We start from the raw sequence: 24,877 nt of genomic DNA, 5'->3' as shown, positions 1-24,877 counted from the left end.
ATCAAACATTTACAGATACACGGTATTTATAATGTTTCAATAAAGGGTTTAAACTGAACATTATATAATTTTAATATAATGTTCAAACTAAACTTTAAATAAAATACTCACCGAAATACAGTACGTATGAACATAGCACCGATTGAACAAATTGGGACTCACTTCCTGTCAGTGTCTAGGGTGTTTATGAACAGTGTGGTTTTGTCTTCATCCCTTTCTGGTAGTGGCGTGAACGGCCTGCAAGAATACAGTTATGATAGAAAATAAAGTCGATCATCAATAACTCAAACTTGAAGAGGGTGGGTGTAGGTGTTTGGGCTATCAGAGTATTTAATTTATCTGTGCACTGTAAATGAGTGGATGTATTTACTGGATGATACATGTATATACACCAACAACATATAGGAGTATATAGTGTATATTTCAGTGAAAGAATATTCATATCAAAGCATTTTTAGTTAGAATCATTATACATTCAGCACCCATAAGGTTTATACAGTCAGCACCCATACACTTTATACAGTCAGCACCCATAAGGTTTATACAGTCAGCACCCATAAGGTTTATACAGTCATCACCCGTACACTTTATGCAGTTATAATCGTAAACTTTAAACAGTCAATTATTCTAGCCTTTTTTGTCACAAACCTTTACAAACTTTCGGTTTTAATTTTATTTCAATAACGGTTTCATCAACTTAACATTATACAATTCGATAATAATGTTCTAACTAAACCTTCATTGAAATATACCTACCAACAGAAATACAATATGTATTTATGATAAACAACTATGAACAAATCAGAACTAACTTCCTGTTAGTAATTAGAGTGTCCTTGAGCAGTGTGGTTATGTCTCCATCTTTTTCTAGTACTGGAGTGTACAGCCTGCAAAAATACACAAATAACTAAAATTCAACTATTTAACCATGATTTATAGAAGTTCAGCTGTAGTTAATACAGTTAAATCTTAAATAGAATGAGTTCATCTTTGTAAAACTTGAGAAAGATGAGTTAAAGGCAAAAAGTACTAAAGATGAAGTCTCCTAAGGCAAACTCCATAAAAATATACCAATTAACATTATCAGCTTTATCATCCATCGCTAACTGATCAATCTAAACATTCTCTTGCCGTGAAAAACTTGTCAGTCCAAAAATATCATGACAAATAGTATTGTAAAGAATGAATAGAGAATGATAGGACTGGGTGATCCTAAAAATACTTTGCATTGCACAACCAACCAGAGTTTAGTATAATAGGCTGGAGCTCTGAGGCTACTACAAAGTTACACTGCGTGAAAATACACAAGCTACTCAACTACATCATTCAAGGACTGCTGATGGTAGAAACATCATGAGGTCCCATCGAGAAAGCACAGGTTTGCTAATCATAAATCATTGGTTATTGATTGTGAGCATTGTAAGAATGAGTTAAGAATAAAAGATGGTAAACATAATAAAACATAACACGTTGGGTTGAGAATTCAAAGATTATTTTTAGATCTTGCAAATAACTAGTCATCATACATTAAGTGAATGCTTTTTGAAATTCTAATGTAGTGTTGTCAGAGTTGAAAACATCGAAAGTAGAGTCGGCCGCAAACAGTGTAACAAAAAGCAGCAATCAAGCTAAGATTGGCATCACAAGAAATGTAGTGCTAAAATGAAAGCGTGAAAAACTGCTAAGCTAGAAATGCCTCAGCGCCGAAAGCATGAGAAACCTAGAAACTAGGAATGCGAAGCATTGTACATGACAACTAGGAATGCATCAGCATTGGAAGCATTGCTACGACAGACCATTTAGGAAACATTGGAAACTAAAAAGCTGAGAGAAATGGCAGTCCCACCCGCTGCTACAAACGGTGTAGAAAATGGTGTAATATGGTGTTATAGCAAAATCCATTTTTACAAATCAGTGGTTGATCATGGTTTGCAGGTTATGGCCAATCTTTTACAAATTATTGACTTAGCATAATTACCCTGGCGCACCGCATCGTCATGAAATCTCATAAGTTGGCAGATGTTAAGATATCATATATCACATGTCAGAAAAGAATGCTGACTGACATCAAAGACACATTAAATAGGCGTTACAAGAATAGTGTAATACTCCCAAGAATGAACTTAGGCAATCAATGACACTTGGCAATCATCTGAGAATGAGCATATAAGGAGAAGCTGGCAGCGAGCAAAAGAACAATAAGTTGGCAGCGAGCCAAGTAGCAAAAGAGGGTGCAGCAAGAAAGGCGCCAAGACATAGAGAGGCTAGTATAATCCAAAGGAGCCTGCAGCAAATGGCATGCAGAGGATCAACTCATCAAGAAGAAAACACACAGCTGACACAATGTACTCAAGAAGGTGGAAAACCGGGAAACTATAAGGCCCCGAGAAAAGAGAGTTTATTAAGCCTCCCTGCCAACAGAAAGAGTTATCATCACATGCCTAATAAACACGTACTTATTAAAAGGTCATAATTAATAGAGTTAAGTATAAAGGCATACTGTTCTTTTTGTTTTGACTAGGGGGTATTGACAGAATAATTGTCATTTTTGACCATCTGAAGAAAATAGAGTTCCCATATACTTGGAAACAAACCACTGACGTGTTATTGTTGATTATAAGATAATAGCTTACAGAAAGTCCTGCCGCCTCGCAATCTCAATACTAATTGTTGGAACATCGATACTTATGTTCATTATTGCAACAGCGCGTTACTGTCAAACCAAAGTTCAGAAAAACACTATAGTAGTGCCCATCTCCATTGATTGGGTTGTTGTTTCAATTTTGTTTTATAGCAACAGTCAGGTTTTTGGGGGTAGAAGTGCCACTTTGTTTGCGGTAAAAATTTGTCTTGGATGAAATTGAATTCAATGTCCATAGGCTGACCATTACACATAGAATCATTGTAGTATTTCACTCAAAAGAGACACAAAAAACAATACATTTCACATCAATATCATAACTACAAATTAAAAAATCAAAAGTATGATCATTAATATCTAATTCGATATCTAAGTAATAGTATATTCTTAGTTAGAAATCAATTTAGAAAATTCTGTCATACAGCCCACGACCAAAGTGATAATGGAAAAAGAAGGGGTACTGTTGGTTGTTGATAAAGTAGTTCTCAGCAGGAATTGACAGAGTATAGTGTAAAGGAGACTCGTTTGAAATATAACTGTTCTAGAAATAGCTTGAAAAGCTTGGTTTAATACAATAATAAATCGCACCTAATCACACAAACAATCACACCTAATCTACTACTATCTCAAATCTGTTTTACAACGATAAAAACAATATTAATTTAAGCTGTAGGCCTAATCTACTGTAATGTATGTAATTCAACAACAATAACGAAATATGGTTATTATAACTCTGAAATGCAAAATTAGAAGTAAAATGGCAAGCTTATGTGTACTATACACAGTTTGAAAGTTGGTTGCGTTGAATGTAGAATGGTTTTGATAGCGATCTTTAACAGAAAGCAAGTATGAGCATTCACGCGTCTGAAACTGCAGCAAAATAAAAAAATGTTTTCGTCATAAAGGGGCATTGTAGTTCCGCCCTAGCTTGTACATAAGTTGTAAAGAATTTTGGCTAACGTTTTAAATAACGCAACCTTCGGTGATTGGACAAAAAACATAGGCTGATAAACTGTGTACCACAATTTCGTACCTGTAGTTCGGTCTACGCTTCAAACGGTCTACGTTTATTACAGAAACCTTCGAATAAAATTCGATTACAAGTAAACAATGTCATAGACTGGTGAAATGGGACGAGTATGACTGGAGTGGCTCAGAACCTGGTCATTTGACTGGGAATTTTCTGTTTTTGTCACATTTTCTGTTCTTGCACATGCCCAGTTGCATTTAATCATGATTAATATTAGACACTGGCCACAATGCTATATTCTATCACAGCAATATTGCAATAACCCACTACTAATAATCCAATACTGTTAAGAAATATAAGATAAGATATTATGCAAAAATGTGCATAAATATTTGCAGAATCTTGCATAAGATTATTGTACACAGAGAGGTATTTGAAAAATGTATAGTAAAATAGAGAAATGTATCAAAAATATAAATCTCAAAAAAATTGGTAAGATTTGGCATGAGATATTAAATATTAGACAAAAACAGAAAATTCCCTGTCACGTGACCAGGTTCTGAGCCACTCCAGTTATACTTGTCAGGTAAAATGAGCACGGTTTTCTCGTGAAAGGCGCGCTGCTAAATAGTTCTACTATCTTTCGCACGGCTTTATTGGCATATAATAGGCCGGTCTTACCTTTTATTAACCAGGCTTTTCAAGCATTTTGTGGCGATTTTCGTCCACACTAATCTGTCTATTTGTGTATAATCCGATCAGATGGGTAAGTTTTAAGATAATGCCGACGGTTTACAGAGACTTGGTAAAATATTTAAATAGGCTTAAATGTGTTTTGTATCGTTATTATACTTTAACGACTCTACAAAACGATGGTTGAAATTGTTTATGAGATTTCAAAATAAGGGTTCGTCTCATTGTTGATGAATAATTTTCGTAAGTTAAGTGTGTGTGATGCAGAGAACAGGATGTCCGGTTTGCGACAGGAGAGAGGAATGCGGCATCTTAACTGCGAGAACGAGAGAGCTAGGAAGCAAGAACTAGGAACTTAAACCAGGTATGTTAGAGTGTGCACATGCATTTATCATAAAAAAATCTCAAACTTCGCTCCGCTCGTTTGGTCGTGGGACAATATAAAATAGTTATAACAAAATATTTCTCCCTTGCTTAGGTATGACTAAAGTGTTATTATTATTATTATATTTTCCCACTTAGACCGCACAGCAGGTGCGTAAGGGGCGTGGGAACACGGTGTGTTTACACTAATAAGTGGTTTCAAAATAAGATTTTTTTTTAAATTATATTGTGTTTTTCTATTTATTTATTTCTATATATATATATTTATTTATATATACATATATATATATATATATATATTTTTTTTTTTACATCATCTTATCATGATCTTAACTCTCTTAGTGTACAGGGCCAAAAGTACTGATAGAATACATTAGTTCTTAAATATGGACTATAGGTGTTTGATTTTTGGCGGGTATTGTATCCTATGTTTTCGCATTTGAATGGTGGTTCTATGCCCTCGACGACATATCTTACAAAGAGTTTATGCCTACCCTGTCTTCTTCTCTCCTGTAAAGACCCAACACTTGTATCTTTCGTAATTTTGTAAAACTTTTCTGGCCCTTAATGTTAAAAATAAATCGTAGTGCTTTATTTTGCAACTTTTCAAGCTGTTTGACATGTTTATTTTGATAGGGATCCCAGATTTGTGAGGCATATTCTAGTGTTGGCCTTACTAAAGAAAAATAGGCAATCTTTTTTGTAGGGGTATCTGCAGATTTTAGCACCCTTCTGATCATTGCCAACTTCTGTGTAGACTTAGTTGTTATTTTGTCTATGTGTTCAATCCATTTTAGATCTGCTTGTAGTTGTAATCCGAGATAAGGAAAAGAAGACACTTTATTTAGATTTTGTCCACAGAAAGTATATCCAGGGTGGCTATTAATGTTTTTACCAATTTGTAAGAATGTGCACTTGTCAACATTAAATTTCATTTGCCACTTAGAAGCCCAAGCCTCTAATGCAGAAAGGTCTTGTTTTAAAAGCGTTAATTTGTCACACGTGTTATACAGTATTGCATCATCGGCAAAAAGACGACCCTGTGATTGAAGACAAGATGGTAAATCATTGATATATATCAGAAAAAGCAAAGGGCCCAAAACTGAGCCCTGTGGCACACCTGAACTGACTACCCAACTAACAACGACATTCCTGGGATGTTTCGTAACGTTACGCAGAAATAACGTTCCAAACAAACATTGTCATAACGTTCTACAAACGTTATTTGATGATCATTGTAGAATTATGTTCCAACAATGTTGCAGGAACGTTGCATAGAATGTTGTGCAAAAATATTATCATAACATTCAGCAGAATGTTACAGGAATATACTTTGCTAACGTTATCATAACGTCGTTAGAGAACATTATTAATGAATGTCCCAGGAATGTTCGACTGCAAACATTCATGTAACATTGGCTTGCAATGTAACTAGAATATTATGGGGTGACATCATATTTACATTCAAATAATTGTCTCAGCAATGTTTCAGGAATGTTACTTTTGAATGTTCGAGGGTTAATGTTCATATAACATTGGCTTGCAATGTAGTTAGAACATTATGGTGTTACATCAATTGTACTTTCAAATGAATGTCCTAGCAATGTTACAGAAATGTTACTTTTGAATGTTCAAGGGTTAACAATCATATATTATTGGTTTGCAATGTAACTAGAATATTATGGTGTGACACTATATTTAACTTCAAATGAATTTGTTAGCAATGTTTCAGGAATGTTACTTTGGAATGTTTGAGTGTTAACATTCATATGACATTGGCTTGCAATGTAACTAGAATATTGTGGTGTGACATCATATTTAACTTCAAATGAATGTCCTAGGAATGTCCCAGGAATATTACTCTGGAATGTTCAAGTGAAAACATTCATATAACATTGGCTTGCAATGTAACTAGAATATTATGGTGTGACATCATATTTAACTTCAAATGAATGTTCCAGGAATGTCCCAGGAACGTTACTCTGGAATGTTCGAGTGTTAACATTCATATAACAATGGCTTGCAATGTAGTTGGAATATTATGGCGTGACATCATATTTAACTTCAAATGAATGTTCCAGAAATGTCCCAGGAACGTTACTCTGGAATGTCCGAGTGTTAACATTCATATAACATTGGCTTGCAATGTAGTTGGAATATTATGGTGTGACATCATATTTAACTTCAAATGAATGTTCCAGGAATGTCCCAGGAACATTAATCTGGAATGTTCGAGTGCAAACATTCATGTAACATTGGCTTGAGATGTAACTGGAATATTATGGGGTGACATCATATTTACATTCAAATAATTGTCCCAGCAATGTTTCAGGAATGTTACTTTTGAATGTTTGAGTGTTAACATTCATATATTTAGGTTGCTTTGGAGATGTAATGTTGGTGGAATGTTGTATAGCTTAAGGAAAAAATATTGTCGACGGTTATGCTCGGTACATTATAGTAACGTTGTACGCAATTCATTAGAGGATCATTCTGTGAAACATCAAAATGTTAGAAATTGTCTACACAGTTACACCCAACTAATGTTCTGGACGAAAACGTTCCTGGGATGTTAGCTAATATCTTTGAGGCAACATCATGGAAGGCATGCTTGTGGAATATTCTGTAACATATTCTCCCCATGTCGTAGGAATTTTGCACCAGATCATCTGCTCAATGTTACATAATGGTTAAACTCCATACTATTCCGAATATATTAGAAAACAATATTATGTGAATGTTTACACCCAAAAATTTCAAAGTAGCAATCCTGTAACATTGCTGGGACATTCAATAACAATGTTTGGTAACAACCTTATAATAACGTTAGCAAACCTTTTCCACTAACTTTCTAGCTAAAATGGTACAAAAACGCATGATTTAATTTTTGGAAGTTGTCACCCTTTCATAACAAAAAAATATTTAAAATGATGCAAATTAAAGATTTTATAGATTTTTTATCACAGATATAGAAACAAACAAAATAATGAAGAACAATAATGATGATTTTGAATGATTTATGTAAATGAATTGAAGTCACTACAAATTTCAATTTTCGCACTTCATTAGACGTATCGCGAAAATGACTAGGGTCCATTAAGCTTTCTGGGTGCAGTAAAGTGTCATACCATGACGCGACAGCGTGAGTGCATCACAACTGAACACATTCTGGGACTTTTTGGGTTGGTTTCAAGTGTTATGTGCTAGTCTATTTTACAGTAGATTAAAGTTACGTCTGACTAGCTAATGAGTATAAAATCATTACTATCGTTGAGCGTACCCAATGCCCAACCATGTGTCAACAACTTTTCTGCCTTTAAATTTTGTTTCAGCTCAACGAACCAATGCGGAAAGGAAAGCGATGCGTAATAGCTAAGATTACTACTATATACTACTAAGTTAGAAAATCCCTACGCATTAATGTCCCATCAATGTTCTAGGCGTAACCTTCCTGGGATGTTAGCTAATAGCCCTGAGCCAATATTATGAAAAAAATGTTCGTGGAATATTACGCAATGTTCTCCCAATATTGTAGGAATGTTATGCGAGATCATTTGCTAACATTCCAGCAATGTATTTCCCGCAACGTTGCTGGGATGGTGTGGGAAATACGTTCCATCAATGTATTTCCCACAACATTGCTGGAACGTTGTGAGAGTTACGTTCCAGCAATGTATTTCCCACAACGTTTCTGGAACGTTGAAAATGTGTCTACAAATAATCTTGTGACAACGTTACGTTGAAACGTTTCTGGGACTTTTTGGAACATCCCTGGAACGTTCTGGGAACGTAAAATTGTTAGTTGGGTAGTTTTGTGTTAAAGATGTAGTTGCGTCAAATTTAAGTTGATCTTAAAAGAAAGCATTTTTTTTCTCTATCAGTTGATATGTTGTTTGTTGTGTTACGCGATTGCATTGCCAAGATATTTGAAGATTAAAACCGAAAAAATCTGATCGCCGTAAAAACGCTCAGGCCACCAAACCGTGCCCTGACTTGCCCAAAATGATGTCACGCGTTTGGCAACCTGTCTCTATCTCTCGTATTCACATCGGGTATTTGCGATAAAAGTCTAGTCTTACGCGGCTCTATTGGCATATATCTTATTTCGTATTTGCCCATGTTGGCTAGAATAAAATTTTGAATCCTGCTACATATGCATTATTATGAATGTTTCAAAGGCCTCAAATAACGAAAATTGAAAATTTGTTCTACTCACTTTCTCCAAATGTTGTGTAAACATTTGGGTACCGACTACCAATTCTACCGGTCTACGGTAATTCTGTCCAGTCACTTATGTAGAACGCGGTCTTTGTATCAGCACAGTTCTGCAGCTACCCATACAAACGATATACAGCCTCCCATAAGCCCCGCCCACATTATGTCGCCTATTACCTATTGCCTACGTACTAGTTTCTTACTAGTACTAGTAAAATACTGGTACATAATGACATCTCTATAATGCACCCATCCGGGCGTGAATGAGATAATATAGTAGACTAGACTAGTACTATTCTTATCGAATACTAAATAAGTGAAATAAGCAAGCCATTTCTTTGAAAAGAATATAGACAGGGATAGAGTTTTAAGGATGAGAAGTCTGCTGCAAACTGGATTTGAACTCACATTCTCCAGTTCTGCGGACACCCATATACCATATCCGATTCACTACAATATTCTGCAAATCATGTTTTGCATTATCTCCAACAATATTATTTTATTATATAATTTTTACAAGCAAAAATATTTTCATCTCGGCATAAAGCTTTTATTAAAAATATTTATCAAGTCGTGGCCACTCACATAGTATTAGCTGATACAATAAGACAAATTCATCTACTGCAACAAACTCAAACAAAACATCATCCAGCACGCATTCAAGTCTCGCTTTCTCCTTTATGGCAGTTTCCACACTGACAAAGCTTCTTCGGCTGGTGGGACGACATAAACATTCTGTAATCAGTAAAACAAGTAAATGTAAACAAAGTAGATGCAATAAATATGTCATTCATAGATATGTCATTCTAAAGCGTATCTATTGACAGCTTCCAAATTGGGAGTTAAATAGATTGCGAGTGTAATTTTAAAAACGAATAAACATTTAATAAAGGCACAAGTACGCCAAGCCAACGATTCGAAGCTTTGGTTCTGGAAATTAAAGATTTGCAATGATCAATCGATTTTACCCACTTCCTACGAGTGAAAATAATTTGTAATCATGACTCTAATTTACCAAAGAAAATTCAAAAAAAATATTATACCTAGGTAAAACGGCAGATAAGCTATGAAACGATGATTGGCGATAGCAAAGAATTATCATTTTATTAATTAGTATATGTATTTATGACTATAAAAAATATTACATTTACTAAAGTATAGAAGACTCTAAGTTAATTTACCTCCATTCTGTCTTCTTCTGCAGCAAAACGCTGCTGACGCCTGTCAGCTTTGGCCATAGGCTGTCTACTCTAATCTTTTACTAAAAGTTGCTCAGATAACTCTGAGTAGCGGTCGCTCGAACTTGAAGCCATTTTAAAACTATGTATAACTTAGTAATTGTTGAAACGCGTTGAATCAGTAACGATGAGAATGAATTCTCTAACGATGAGAATCTTCGAGATCACAGACAACGCGTTTTACGAGTGATAACATTTATTACAGCCTATATAAAAATTTCGCACGTATGATTGGCTAATGAATCGACCTCATATTTATTGCTCGTGGTTTCGTTTCAGATACCTTGCTTGTGACGTCACGAAATAGGCACCCGCTGGAACGTGAGCTTTTTAAAAGAGGGCCTCATTCAAACGCATATATCTCTGGACAGGGTTGGTCTACAAAGACTAAAATGGCATCAAATTGTAGCTGATGTTTTAGCTTTTTATGGGTCCTTATTTCATTTTTGACGCAACTACATCTTTAAACCTCTGACCCTCCATTTCAACAAATTGATGTCGATCGCTAAGAAAGTCAGATATCCAGGAAAACAAGACATTGTTAATACCAATATGTGATAGTTTAAACCATAACTGCCACGAACAACTTTTATCGTATTTACTAGGTAAATCAGACATGCTGATTCCGATTTTGTAATCAAAATAAAGATTAGGCCACTAACTTTCAGAGTAATAAAGGATTTTTTATAGCGTTTTTAATATCGGTCTCGAAAACAACACGATCGGCATAACAAGCTCCGCCCATAAATACTTGACGTAACCTAGCTTTTCAGGAACAGAAGTTACGTAGAGATGTTTAGACCGATTTAGAATAATAGAGATGGGTGTTTTAAAATCTATTATTATCTAAATCCAGCTTTAAAAATAATATCAGTCTTTTCTGAAAGGTAGATAAGCTATTTAGCATTGCATATTTAAAAAGCGCGATAACAACGCTAGCTCGTGATAAAACCGCGGTTTTTGAGCTCATTTTTCTTGGCGTCCAGCCCATTTAAACGTCATGTAACAAGCTGCGAGCAATTTTAAATAGTCTATACCCTTTTCATAAAAAGCTGAAATTATTTTACAGGCCGGATTTAGATAATAATGGGTTTTAAGACACCCATCTCTATTATTCTAAATCGGACTAAACATTCCTAACTTCCGTTTCTGAAAAAGCTAGGTTTCGTCACATATTTATGGGCGGAGCTTGTAATGCCGATTGTGTTGTTTTCGAAACGGATATTGAAACGCTTTAAAAAAGCCTAAATGACTTTGAAGGTTAGTGGACTAATCTTTATTTTGAGTACAAAATCGGAATCAGCGTGTCTGATTTACCTTGTAAATACAATAAAAGTTGTTCGTGACAGTTATGGTTTAAAGATCAGTTTTCGATGATTAACGGTGTCAAATGCTTTAGAAAAGTCTAATATTAAAACATCAGTGGTTTGTTTTTGATCATATAGGTGTGAAAGGTGTCCAACAGTATGAGCTAATTGAGTCTCGCAAGACCTATGAGGTCAAAAACCATGTTGACTGTCTACAAAAATGTTACCTTCCTTAAAAATCTTATACAAATATGAGGAAACTATGTGTTCTAAAAGCTTGCACACTATGCTAGTGAGGGAAATAGGTCTATAATTGTTTGGTATTTGTTTGTTTCTCTTTTTGTGTATAGGTTGGACTCTACCAAGTTTCCAAATCGAAGGTAGCTTTGCTATTGCCAGAGAGTATGCAAAGATTGAAGAAAGGCTATTATACACCACCGAAACAAATGTTTTTAGCATGATGCCTGTCACATTGTCAGGTCCACAAGACTTGGTGGTGTCCAAGTTATTGAGCAACTGTAGGACTCTTAAGCTATCAATGTGAATTAATGTTTTATCAGAGATATTTTAGTATTGAAGCTATGACATTGGGTTCCATCATCAACTGTGTTAACGACACTAATTCTATAAACAAGATTGGCAAGCATGATAAACGTCTATCCATGATTAGCTGTGTAATTAAAACTTCAAGTGGGCTACATGAACTTTTACCTTTACATTTGATTGTCGTTATACACGTGTAGTAAGCATTAGGCTACAGTATTCACTAATTAAATCTCCGATACGCAAAGTCACCCCTTCCGCGCGGAAAAATCTAGTTCCTATCCAAAAAGTCCTGCGATCGCGGTGCGCGATATACGGTATATACGGTAGAAGAATTTCCTATCCTAAAAGTCTCGCAACAACACGCTCAATCTCTCTCACTCCAAGCCTGCGTGTAATTGATATAGGAAGTAATAAGTAACTGTAATTTATTCAGAATAGTGCACCATCCTCATTTTGCTACTAGCCCGAGGTGAGATAAGTAGTTAGTGAATGGAGCCTTGTTGTAAAATAATAAACCAGCACCAAGTCTGGCTTGCATACAGGCTAGACCATCCACAGAGGGCGAGCAGAAAGTTCAGCAACATTTGTTATTGAGCTTGGTGCTTTCCTTCTGTGATAGCTAGTTCATCTTGAGTGCTATTATTGTTTACTAGGTTTATTTATTTTAAGAATCATTATATGACGAAACATTTACGTCAACATCCCAAACACCCACCTTCTTTTTCCTTGTTAATATTATCGCTTTTTGTGTGGCAGACTGATTGTAGTGGCAAACTTTTGATCGTGACTGTGTAGACTTATTAGGACTAAAGGTTAACATAAATCTCAGTCAATCAATAATCAGTACAGGCCCAGGCAAAAGTAAGTGCAATGTAACAGTAATTATACCTTGCACAACATTACCCACTTACTTTAAACGACTGCAGCTGTACCTTTTTCACTTGTCAGCATCACTCTTTAGAACAAGATTGCATTGGTCAGTAGATTTGCAATAGGGTTTGATGTTTGTTAGTAGTAGTCTGAGCCAAATACTGGTATTATTTCCTAAACTACTGTTACAGTACCCGTTCTGTTTGTTTACAGCTTGAAGACGGTGGTTACTCCATTACCATGTACACAGTAGGCTACATGCGCTCAGTACTTTAGATGGTCTTCAAGCACCCATAGAATAATATGAGCTGAGACACACGATGAAGTATGTGGTCGCAAAGCAAGACAAGAGCTTCACTGCTCCACTCAATGCCGGTACGCTCTTAACGTTCTGAAACTGGTTACTTACAGGCTTAAATGTGTATATATATAAATATATTTATGTTATATATATTTATATATAAATATTGATAATAAATATAATTGAACATTATATATATTTATATATAAATATGTATAATGTTCAATTAGGCCTGCCTGGGCTAGCAGGGAGTCTGGAGTGACAGATTTTATTGCATGTATAACAAGCTTTCAGTTTTTGTTTAGTGATATTACACTAGGTTTTTCGGTTTAGTTACTAATAGGGCATGAATCCTTGAAAGACTACGCAATATATGAAGACCTCAATGGAAGAACGATCAATGTCACAATGATCAAGCATGAGATATAGCCATTTTAAAGTTTAAAAACTAGGACATTGATCAGTTTTGCAAAGAGGTAGTTTATTTTAAGTAGGGATATCCCTAGACCTGGATCATTTTTGCTGAAAGTTTGTCAGAGACTAAACTTTGTGACCAGAACTATCTAATGGAAAATAAACCTAGTATTTTGAGAAAATGTGACATTGATCTTTCTTTCGTTGAGGTCTTCATATGTATATATATATATATATATATATATATATATATATATATAAACTTTTCTTCTGTTTGGTGTGCTATAATTTTTTCTATTTCATTAATCTTTAGAAAGTCTTGCAAAGGAGTCCAGGCGTTTCGTCAGAAAGATTCCGAGTGCGATTGTTGGTTCGAAGATAATACTATGCAAACATGGCTGAGATATCAACAGAAGGAAGAAGCAGCAATACAAAGACAAAGTACAAGTGAGTGACAGCGATATCTTTGTGTATAGGGCTGACGTACTGCACTCATGGTAGATGTCAATAGCAATGCTACTTTCCTACATGTATCAGGCTCGTCTGCTTTTTTCTTACCCAAATTATATTTTGTGGTTTCAGTGTAATCTTTTATCTGCTTCACTCAGTGATTTCATGCTTAGTTGGGTCATATAAAATATCTATCTAACTGTGTTGTAGAAAGAGATTAATTCTGATCATCCATCAGTGAGGAAACGGCGAAATCTGGTTCAGGATGCGATAAAGATGATTGCACTGACAGATTGACAATAAGTCAGAATTGTGCTCCTCAAAAGTTACAGAGGAGTCATTGTGGCCCATAGCCAAACGATAGGTTTAGTGAGCACCTGGGACCCACGATATCATTATCAACAGCTAAATGTTTTTACTGTAGTGTCTACAACTTAACATTGTCTCTTTTTGTTTGTGCACACGCACAATATGCAAAACCAGTCGTTTGAAATAGAATATGCATGTTAGGCCGTAATGTTACACATCTAGCGTAACTGACGCAAGATCTTGTGTTATATCCACATTATCTTTGATATCAAAAGAAATGCTTTATTCACTACCTCACTCATAAAAAGTTCAAAATACATTATAAATTTAAATATCAATAAATCTATAAACAAGTATTCAAATATCTCTCAACATGTACATACTAGAAACACATAAAAACATTCCACCCTGATGGCTTGTGGTGCTAATTGGCCGTGGTGCTAATTGGCCATAATGAAAACAGAAAAAAGCATCTCTCTCGACATATAAATGAGACGTTACAAAATATAAATGAAAACAGTGGCTGTTGACACAAGCACGCTTCATCATGAGCGTATACATGTTTGTAAAACTTAAAACTATTACTTAGACTAGAACAAGTTTATACATATCTATACATATGCCATAGCATTAATCTTGCATCATGTATGTAAATAAGTAAAAGCCTAACCTAGAGGATCACACCTTCTACATTGCTATTCATTATCCACAGCTCCAGTGAAGTGCTCCAAATCTGTAGGTATGATAATGATGCACCGACGATGAAACCATTCGTTGCAACTGTCACATAGTACCATCCCTCCGCCAGGCGCATCGAAATCGGTGTTGTCATGAGGTCTTCGACATGTGCAGAATAGCTAAAATGAACATAGGCTGGCTTGTTAACAGAAAGTATGGAAATCCAATCATAAATGTTTCTTTCATCATCATCGAAATATTTTTTCGGTGAATTGACCATTTACTATGAATAATAAAATGCCACCATCCAATGTGTTCCAACAAATGAAGAAGTTCTGGTATTTCCTCATTTCCCGCAAACTAAAACTGATAGCCGCAACTCAGACCAGATGTTAACTTTTCTTTAAACCAATGCATTGTGTATATACAATTTTTGAGGAGCGAAAAGTTTGCAGAAAGTCTGTTTGAAACACCCCTTCCACTAAGTTTTAACGAGGAGAAAACCGTTTACTGGACGTTTTGCAGGATAATTGAAACACCCCCAGGTGTGTTTTGTGAACCCCAAGGTGTGTTTTATGAATTTTGTTATCGACACCAAGTGGTTTGTTGACATGCAAAAGAATTGTGTGATTATTCGCGTGGTTGTATCAATGATTTCTTACCTTGTCACGGATGGTGTGGGCCCGGGTCCGTCTGACCTTTGATGGCAGTTGTAATCGAGGGAACTGTGTCCATTCACCCTGCTGGAGGCATGTCACAACATGTGCCCTGAGTTTCTGCTGATCGAATGCAGTTTTGCAGAGATTAGTTCCAAATAAGGTTTCGACCAAGTACATAACTGCAAAGAGGCCACAATCGGTGGAGCCATTTTGTGCTTGAACTGATTCAACTGCCAATGCCAACTCCTCTAAGCCTTCAAAGAGACCATCGTAAAGTAGTGAAACATTTGTCCCGCACAAACTGTAGTGGTAGAATTGGCTTCTATGCAACAAAAACAGTGGCTAACATATGACATTCAATTTAGTGAAAGTATAAAGTACATATATAAAGCCTGGCTATTTTCAGCACAAATTAATTCGATCGTTAGCAAATACAAAAGAAAAATTATCGATTATGTGACTTTTAAGCATTGTCATAAAAATTCAATGCAAACACCCAATGAGAATCTCAGCTGTGGAATGAATACTACTGAAATTCAATACTAACATCATGGAAGAGAATGCAGAATGCATGTGATTGGCAATGTCACGATCTATAGGCCAATATCTTCTATTCGATCTGTCAGGAAGGGCATCATTGAACATGGTTTTAAGATACTCCAGTATATGTGGCTTCATCTTAGGTAAAAAGTTAACTCCTTGGGACACCATAAGATGAATGTGACACTTGATTCCGTCATCAACATTTTGAAGCACACCTGCTTGCTAATAGGCTATATACAAGTGTGGGCGTCAGATAGAAAATAACTTGAGAAATGCGCAAATTTATTTATAACATATACAGACTGTGGGCACAATGTGTAATGGGGTACGTCTGTCTCTTTTCACCGATTCAATTGTATGGTGGAAAGGAGCAATCACACTTTGCTCAGCTTCTGTGATAACAATATACAGTTGCAGGGTTATTCTATTTTTTATGAAAGTCATACAAATATATCCAAAGACATTAACAGTAAAGATGATATTTTTAACATACTTTGCCAACTGGGTGATTTTGATGGCATTCCACTTTGAGTAGACTGAGTAAAAAGTACTCCTCTAGCCTCAATGGCCAGGCATCCTTCATGCTCCTCAGCATCTTAGTCTTCTGTGTTCTGACAGAAGTGTTTTCAGACATCGGCTTCAACTTAGAAACAAATAATGGTTTTTGTTAGTATAAATGTTATCATTGATAACTGCATAAATGACACTGAACAGACCAAGGAGACAGAATAAGTGCTCAATATGACTAGCAAGTTTGGAAAAATTGGACGTTTATATAGTTGACGTAGGACAATACCTAGAATGTTGGTGTGACATCATGTAATTTATTTCAATGTTGGCATCGCTATCTAGGGTAGTGAATAGTTTTAAAAAAGGTTTATACTGGCATTGGCGCGGTATTGACATTTGTTGACATAAATGTATTGACATAAATGTTGGACAACTTTGAAACACCAACCTGAAAATCAGGATATCTGACTATTCTCTTTATTGTCAATCTGACAGGGCAATCCATTTTTACCGTGTCCTGAACCAGATTTCGCTGTTTCCTCACTGATGGATGATCAGAATTAATCTCCTTCTACAACACAATTGGATAGATATTTTATATGACCCAACTAAGCATGAACTCACTGAATGAAGCAAATACAAATATTACGCTGAAACAACAAATCATAATTTGGGTAGGAAAAAAGCAGATGAGTCTGATACATGTAGAAAAGTAGCATTGCTATTGACATTTACCATGAGTGCAGTACGTCAGCCCTATACACAAAGATATCGCCGTCACTCACTTGCGCTTTGTCTTTGTATTGCTGCTTCTTCCTTCTGTTGATATCTCAGCCATGTTTGCATAGTATTATCTTCAAAACGAAACGCCTGGACTTCTTTGCAAAACTTTCTGAAGATTAAGGAAATGGAAAAACTTATAGCACCCCAAACAGAAGCAAAGTTTATATATATATAAACTTATATGTATATGTATACATGTATATATATCTCTATATACTGCATAATCTTTCAAGGATTAATACGGTATTAGTAACTAAACTGAAAACCTAGTGTAATATCACTAAACAAAAACAAAAGGCTGATCAATCATGCTTGTCATACATGCAATAAAATCTATCACCCGAGACTCAATTCTAGCTCAGACAGGCCTGATTGAACGTTATATATATATATTTTTTTTTTTTTTATATATATTTAGATATATATACATATTTAAGCCTGTAAGTAACGAGTTTCAGAGCGTTAAGAGCGTACCGGCATTGAGTGGAGCAGTGAAGCTCTTGTCTTGCTTTATGACCACATATTTCACCATGTGTCTCAGCTCATGTTCTTTTATATATGCTTGAAGACCATCTAAATTGCTGAATGCACGTACCGTGTACATGGTAATAGAGTAGCCACTGGTCTTTTAGCTGTAAACAAACAGAATGGGTATTGTAACAGTAGTTTAGGAAATTACTTACAAGTAAATATTGCTATGATAATGTTGGTTATCTACTTTAACCAGTTTTATTAATTGTTAGTTTTTAATTAAACTGAAAACGTTGTACTGAACAGGTTTGTAGACTAATTACATTACTATTTCAAGTTATAGGCCAAGTGGCAAGAGTAGGCTAGATTGCATTTCAAGCAGTGAGTTGTTCTAGAGTATTATGATTTAAAAGACTCATAAATTTTTAATCTATTCATAAAACGTGCAAGGCTTACAAAACACTGTTCAAGAGTAGAATTGTGCAAGTGTGATTGTTGATTGCAAGAGGTTCAGTAGGCCTGACATCAGATATATATGAGCAATCTTTATTGTGGTAATCAATAGTCATATTTTACAATATGTTTTCCACAAGGTACCACGGCAAGTAAACTAACTAAAAAGCGGTGTACAACAAAAAATCAAAAGGACCGCAAAGAAACTATAGTCTAACTAAAAAACTAGTGAATAGTCTAACTAATATAATAATATTAGAACTGAATGCATAAAAATATGTAGAACGCAAGCTTGAGGATTGATATGATTATTGTTTAAAGAAAAAGTGGACACATAAAAGCTCAGTGAAAATAGTATACAAGTATATATATCAGATGCTGAATAATATTCGTTCAATGTTCATTTGTTGCTGTAAAGATATTTTAATGCTGTAATCTATACCACGGATTAGGCAGCCCTAATTGATCACAGCAAACTAATATACATAATGTATTTCTATGTGTGTTTTCAATTCACATTTATTTAGTTTAGACCCAGGATAGGTAGCCAAGTGGGTTAATATCACCAGGTTGATTATATTGCAAATTGTTTCATTGCCATTTACAATGCACCTCATAAGAAGGATATATCCTGATTTGTAACTGAACTATCATAAAATAAGGCCATGCTGAGATAAGCTAGGGTGCTTTTGGATTTGCTTGGCAATGATAGTTGATATGCTTTTATGGTAATCACCCACTTGATAATTGTATAAGAGTTAAGATAGTTTATGTGATGATGAAGAGGAAACATGATGGTATGTTAAAAAACAATGGTAAAAGCTTCTCAATGGTGCTTTTGTGTGCCTCATCATATTATTTACAAACCATGACCTGAGGTCGTTGACATAGTCTATTATAAATAGATTAAAGTGGCCGACCACCTGTTGTATAGCAAGTGTGTTTGGTGAATGCTGCTAATATTGTCTTTAGTTAACTCAGTAACCATCCTTCAACTAATAGAGTGGTTTAATTACATTGTTGATTGCTAATCATTGTATGTGGTGTGTAGAGAATAACTCCAAGTTTATGAGTTTGCATGAAGATCTATGATATATTTGATTTATACACAATGTGGTACTACTTTGGAACCCAAGAATATTCTTGATTTAATATAAAACTGAGTCGTAATGCTTGACCTAAACTTTATACTCAGTCTTGATAAGCTATTAGGGTACATGAACTATATTTCTCTTTTTAAATACTAGGATTAAGTTTGATGTTGCTCAAAATTTTTTTCATTGTCAACACAAATACATAAACATGTTTATTGAGAACTCGAGTTGTACAACTCGAGTTGCACAACTTGAGTTCATCAAAAATCCAGGCCGAGTTATTCTAACAGCAACTCGAGTTCAACAACTCGGCTTGAGAACATCTCATCATTTTATTTTCTCTAGCTATATTTTCTATATATGGAATTTATTTTGGTGCATCATTAAACGACGTTAAAATAATTTCTATGTTTGTTTTCGGTGTTCATTCAGTTCTTTGTCAGGCTCTAGAGAAATAACTCTTTTTTCATCTGAAAAAGAAGTGGCCTACCTCCCACATAGATTGTTTTTTAGTTTGCTTCTTACATTCTACAACTGTTTTTGTCTCGTTATAGTTATAGAAACAAATATGCGCAAATATCATAAATATATATAATTCAAATGTGTACACGTATATATATTTAAATTATTATTATTAAATTTCTGTAAATGTTCTGTTAATGAAACACCCCAATTACTCACTTTGCTTTTTTTACAAACCCATGTTAGTTTTGCGTATAACACAACACGAGTTAATCATAAACCCAGGCCGAGTTGTACAATTCGGCAACTCGAGTTGGACAACACGGCAACTCGAGTTGTACAACTCGAGTTGTGAACGCGCAACGCGAGGCACTGTAAGGCGCCATACAGTGTGCTTGCCGTTAGCCGGAACAGTTGATATTATTGTATATAAAGGAGTGCGCTCATTTAGTTGAGCAGAGCAGATAGCCGTACGCTCCTCGGCTAGTGAAATTTCCTTCGCTAATTAAAAGCTGAATGAAACTACACGCGCTCTCTTCTCTTTATTTATTAGACTGGATCGTGCCAAGTAAAGCCCAGCAAATCCCTTTACAATACGTACAGTAAAAATAAAACAGTTCTTTGCACACTGGAGATACATTCACACACCTATGCACTGCAACGAACTGGGCAGGGAAAGGTGGATGCTGGGTGGTGCTTTTGAGTAGTGCCTACGCTCAGACCTGTTCGTATGTACCATTGTTCGTAACTCGAATGTTCGTAAGTAGGGAACCGTCTGTACTAGTAAACATTGATTCATGATGTTAAGTTAAGAAACCTAGCTTGAGATCCTGGTCAGTGTTTATGACTTGCAGGCTCATATGTATATCAAGGGTGTTTCTTGCAGGTAAAAAATTTTCACTGTATCCATGTACTGATCATCACCTAATCGTTATAGTAGTTATTGTGTTGTTTACTAACCACAAAAGTAAATTCGGAGAGGATAACTTCTAGTTATTGGTTATCAGTAACCCTGTGCTAAATTGAATAAATTTACACTTATGCAGTATCAATAGCATTATAATTTGACTTTTTTATTAGTTAAAACCGGTTTGAAAAATATTGATATATTATTCAAAATGTCTTCAAAAGTACATATAGGGGTGAGATTACTTGGCAGGTTTTTCCCTTATCGTGAGGGTGCAGGTTCCCATTAACTGTGATGAACGAGGGAACCCTGTGATCAGTACGACAATCATGATCTCTTTTTAGCTGCACTGATACTGTGTTGTTAGGCAGCCATTGCACATTCGCTATAGGTTTTTGATGAAAATAACTCGTAGTAAACACAGCAGTAAATTTTACAACCTCCTAAGAATAAGAGTTTATATATAAGTAGTATGTTTATATCACAATATCTGTAAAGGCTTTGTATAAGTATGAGAACTGAGCATTAACACAGTAGCTAGCCAATTATATCCATGCTTGCAGAAGCTGGGCCAATCACCATTGAGATTTGCCTGAGCATTCTCTCATCAATAGACAAGGTGATTGAAGCTCTCGTACTTGTTGCAGATCATTGTCCGAGATATGCAGAGTTTCCTACCTCTTTCTCAAACCAGCCACAAGGTGAACAGATGTTTACCAATTGTTACTCATTTTATTTCATCTCTTGTATCACCCATCAATTCAATAATATACCGTACAGTATGAATTTATTCGCGGAGTTATATTTCGCGAAAATTGTCTTTTCATGCATATTCGCGGATGAATTTATTCGCGGCTGAAAACTGCCACTCTCTAGGAAAAGTTAGCTCTATTACGTCTAGCAATAGAGTTAACCTTATGCATGCGCGGCTGCGCATTGCGCGTTTCGTTTTCTATTTAGCTTACAACGACGGGTGGATCGTACTGAGCTATAAATTTTTTGTTGCGTTCAGAGGTTTTCACGAATATTCACAGATTTGGAGGTCTTTGATGAACCAACAAATTGTGGTAAGTAATGAGTTTTTCACATTTACTAAATTAGTTGAATCTTACTTTGGTTCTTCGGTAAAACGCAATATTCATGCTTTCCATCCCTACCAATTCATTATTTGTTTTAGTGTGAGAGAGAGAGATTTTTCATCATACACGGAAGAACAATGATTGCAAGGGTGGTGTATGTCATTTTTAGAAGATCACGATTCATTCAGGGAAGTCTGGAAATTCAGATAAAAGTGACGGCAGCTACTTACGAGGATAATATATCTGATTTTAAAAAAAGAGCAAAAACGCCTTTACGAGCACAAATCTTTGGCCAGCCGGCAGAACTTTGCAATAGTAAGCTACGAGGAGAGTTCTGATGATAACTTCTTTACCAGCCATGTAGTAGCAAGAGAATCGCCTTTAACATCTACCCAAGACAGTGACAGCGATGTAGAGCTGCTATTACCAAAATAACTAGTCAGAGAGCGCCATTACACGCTAGTATTCACTTATCAAGAGTATCAGTTTAATTTTATTGCTATAGACTAAACTGTTTATATTTACTCCATTCATCGTTTGTAAAATTTTATTTGTACACTCAAGTTTGTAATAAATTATAATATATCTATACATGAAATAAAATATATAATTTAATCATGTTTGCTGCAGCGATATTAAGGAGTTGTTGTCAATGAAGGGGTCTAGGTTGACTGGTTGCTTCTCTGCCAATATTCCTGCCTTGATGAATATTACTACTCGTCTCTAGTTTCGTAATCGGAGTAGGTTGTTTTATTCTCAATCTGCAGTAAACACAAAAAAGAAAAAATCTTAACAAGTGTCAAGGAAGATCAAAAACAATAGCTGAAGTATTTAATGAAAGCGATCAATTTTTAAACAAAAGAATTAACTAATGCAGTTAATAATGGAAAAACGTATCTGCACTGCACATCAAATACATACCATAATGTCCAGATCAGAATCATGATCGTCCTCAACTTCGGTGTTCAAGATTGATGGAGTTGATTTCAATGTAAAAAGACTAGGAGAGCTTTTTTGTTATGCTGAAGCCATGCCGAATAACTTGTAAAAACCTTGAATAATTTTGTAAAGTTTGACGCAATGGCAATAAAGCTCGAAGCCTGGCGATGATTTTAAAGAAGTTTTGGAACTCGGCTACGTTTAGTACTTCTGCCTAGTGGCTATTTTCGCTATGACGCCATTCTGCCTATCTTGTGACAACCTTGAATAATTTTGTAAATAAATGCCATGCATTGGCAATGGTGTTAGCTCAAAGCCTAGGCAATGATTTTAAAAATGTTTTAGAACTCACCTACGTTTAGTAGTTATATTAAAAACTAGCCTAGCGACTAGTTTTCAATTTGATGCAGTAGTTATTCTCCCTTGTGATAAAAAATAGAACTAATTATTCACGGAATTTAATAATTCGCGGAGTTGACTGTTCGCGAAATCGCGAATTTTTATATCCATCGGATATTTTCATCCTGTACGGTAATGATTGTAGATCCTATATTTTTGGCAGTCTCTGTCTTCTTGATTTCAGTGAAACAATTTTGGCAGTAATTGCCCAGGCTAACTTCTTACTAGAATAAAGCAAGATTGCACTTTGTCTCTCACCTCAATGAATGGTTCATGTCTATTTGTCCAGATGTTAGACTATAGTTCACAGTAAAACAGACCCAGTATTTGATACACTGGTTGGCTTGCAGCTTTCTAAAATCCAGATATTATTGCTTAGGGGGGTTGAAATGTTTCCAAAGGTTTGCCGAATATTAGAATATTTTATTTAGGAAAATGGTTTTCACTTGCCGATTTGATAAGTTTTAAGGCCGTCATAGTTAAAATATGGTTAACTAAAATAAACTTGACACATAAATCCATACAATCTCACAAACTGGCGTATGATTGCCCAACACTTGGAGCTGTTCTTGTTGCTCAATATCCCATCTCATACCATGCCATCTCATACCATGCCGTCTCATACCATGCCGTCTCATACCATGCCGTCTCATACCATGCCGTTTCATCCCATGACATGTCATCCCATGACATTTCATACCATGACATTTCATACCATGACATCTTATACCATGACATCTTATACCATGCCATCTCATACCATACCATTTCATACCATGCCATCTCATACCATGCCAGCTCATACCATGCCATCTCATACCATGTCGTCTCATATCATGCTGTCTCATACCATGACACTTCATACCATGACATTTCATACCATGACATTTCATACCATGACATTTCATACCGGGACATTTCATACCGTGACATTTCATACCGTGACATTTCATACCGTGACATTTCATACCGTGACATTTCATACCATGACATTTCATACCATGACATCTCATACCATGACATCTCATACCATGACATTTCATACCATGACATTTCATACCATGCCATCTTATACCATGCTATCTTATACCATGCCATCTTATACCATGCCATCTTGTTCCATGCCTTCTCCTACCATGCCTTCTCATACCATGCCTTTTCCTACCATGCCTTCTCCTACCATGCCTTCTCCTACTATGCCTTCTCCTACCATACCAGCTCATATCATGCCATCTCTTACCATTTCATCCCATTTCATACCATACCATCTCTTACCATTTCATACCAACTCATACCATACCATTTTGTACCACACCATCTCATACCATACCATTTTACACCACACCATCTTATACCATACCATCTTATGTCATGCCATCTTATACCATATTATACCGTACCATACTATCTCATACCACTCCATCTCATACCGTGTATGATTCCATACAAAAAATGCAAATTTTAAATGTTCGTTTTTATGTATATATTTCTAGCTTCAAATTTAGTACAGTGCATGAGAGCTCAGGTTCTCAATCTCTATTCATCTTCAGAGGCAGGGATTT

The 24,877-nt window shown here is 35.6% G+C and overlaps 1 protein-coding gene and 3 long non-coding RNA genes across 5 annotated transcripts in view; 1 reads left to right on the top strand and 3 right to left on the bottom strand.

Moving 5' to 3' along the window:
- LOC137398332 (inversin-A-like) overlaps positions 1 to 24,877 on the bottom strand; it is a 334,813-nt gene that overhangs the window by 214,531 nt on the left and 95,405 nt on the right. The gene's annotated exons all lie outside the window — the stretch shown is intronic.
- Positions 12,394 to 14,522, top strand: LOC137398997 (uncharacterized). 2 transcript variants are annotated; one of them, XR_010979101.1, is made up of 4 exons: positions 12,394 to 12,463; positions 13,078 to 13,239; positions 13,893 to 14,026; positions 14,240 to 14,522. It is a non-coding gene; the product is annotated as an uncharacterized lncRNA (long non-coding RNA). The 2 variants fall into 2 exon arrangements; XR_010979100.1 differs by lacking the exon at positions 12,394 to 12,463 and having other exon boundaries at positions 12,743 to 13,239; positions 14,240 to 14,519.
- Positions 14,611 to 16,338, bottom strand: LOC137399000 (uncharacterized). The gene is made up of 3 exons (XR_010979105.1): positions 16,223 to 16,338; positions 15,679 to 15,929; positions 14,611 to 15,195 (listed from the first exon to the last, which is right to left on the bottom strand). It is a non-coding gene; the product is annotated as an uncharacterized lncRNA (long non-coding RNA).
- LOC137399003 (uncharacterized) lies at positions 16,529 to 17,619 on the bottom strand. The gene is made up of 3 exons (XR_010979108.1): positions 17,514 to 17,619; positions 17,177 to 17,299; positions 16,529 to 16,861 (listed from the first exon to the last, which is right to left on the bottom strand). It is a non-coding gene; the product is annotated as an uncharacterized lncRNA (long non-coding RNA).

The sequence above is a fragment of the Watersipora subatra genome, chromosome 6, assembly GCF_963576615.1.
Source record: "Watersipora subatra chromosome 6, tzWatSuba1.1, whole genome shotgun sequence".
Classification (NCBI taxonomy): domain Eukaryota; kingdom Metazoa; phylum Bryozoa; class Gymnolaemata; order Cheilostomatida; family Watersiporidae; genus Watersipora; species Watersipora subatra.
Note: the sequence above shows the minus strand (reverse complement) of the source record. Positions and strands in the feature narration are given on the sequence as shown.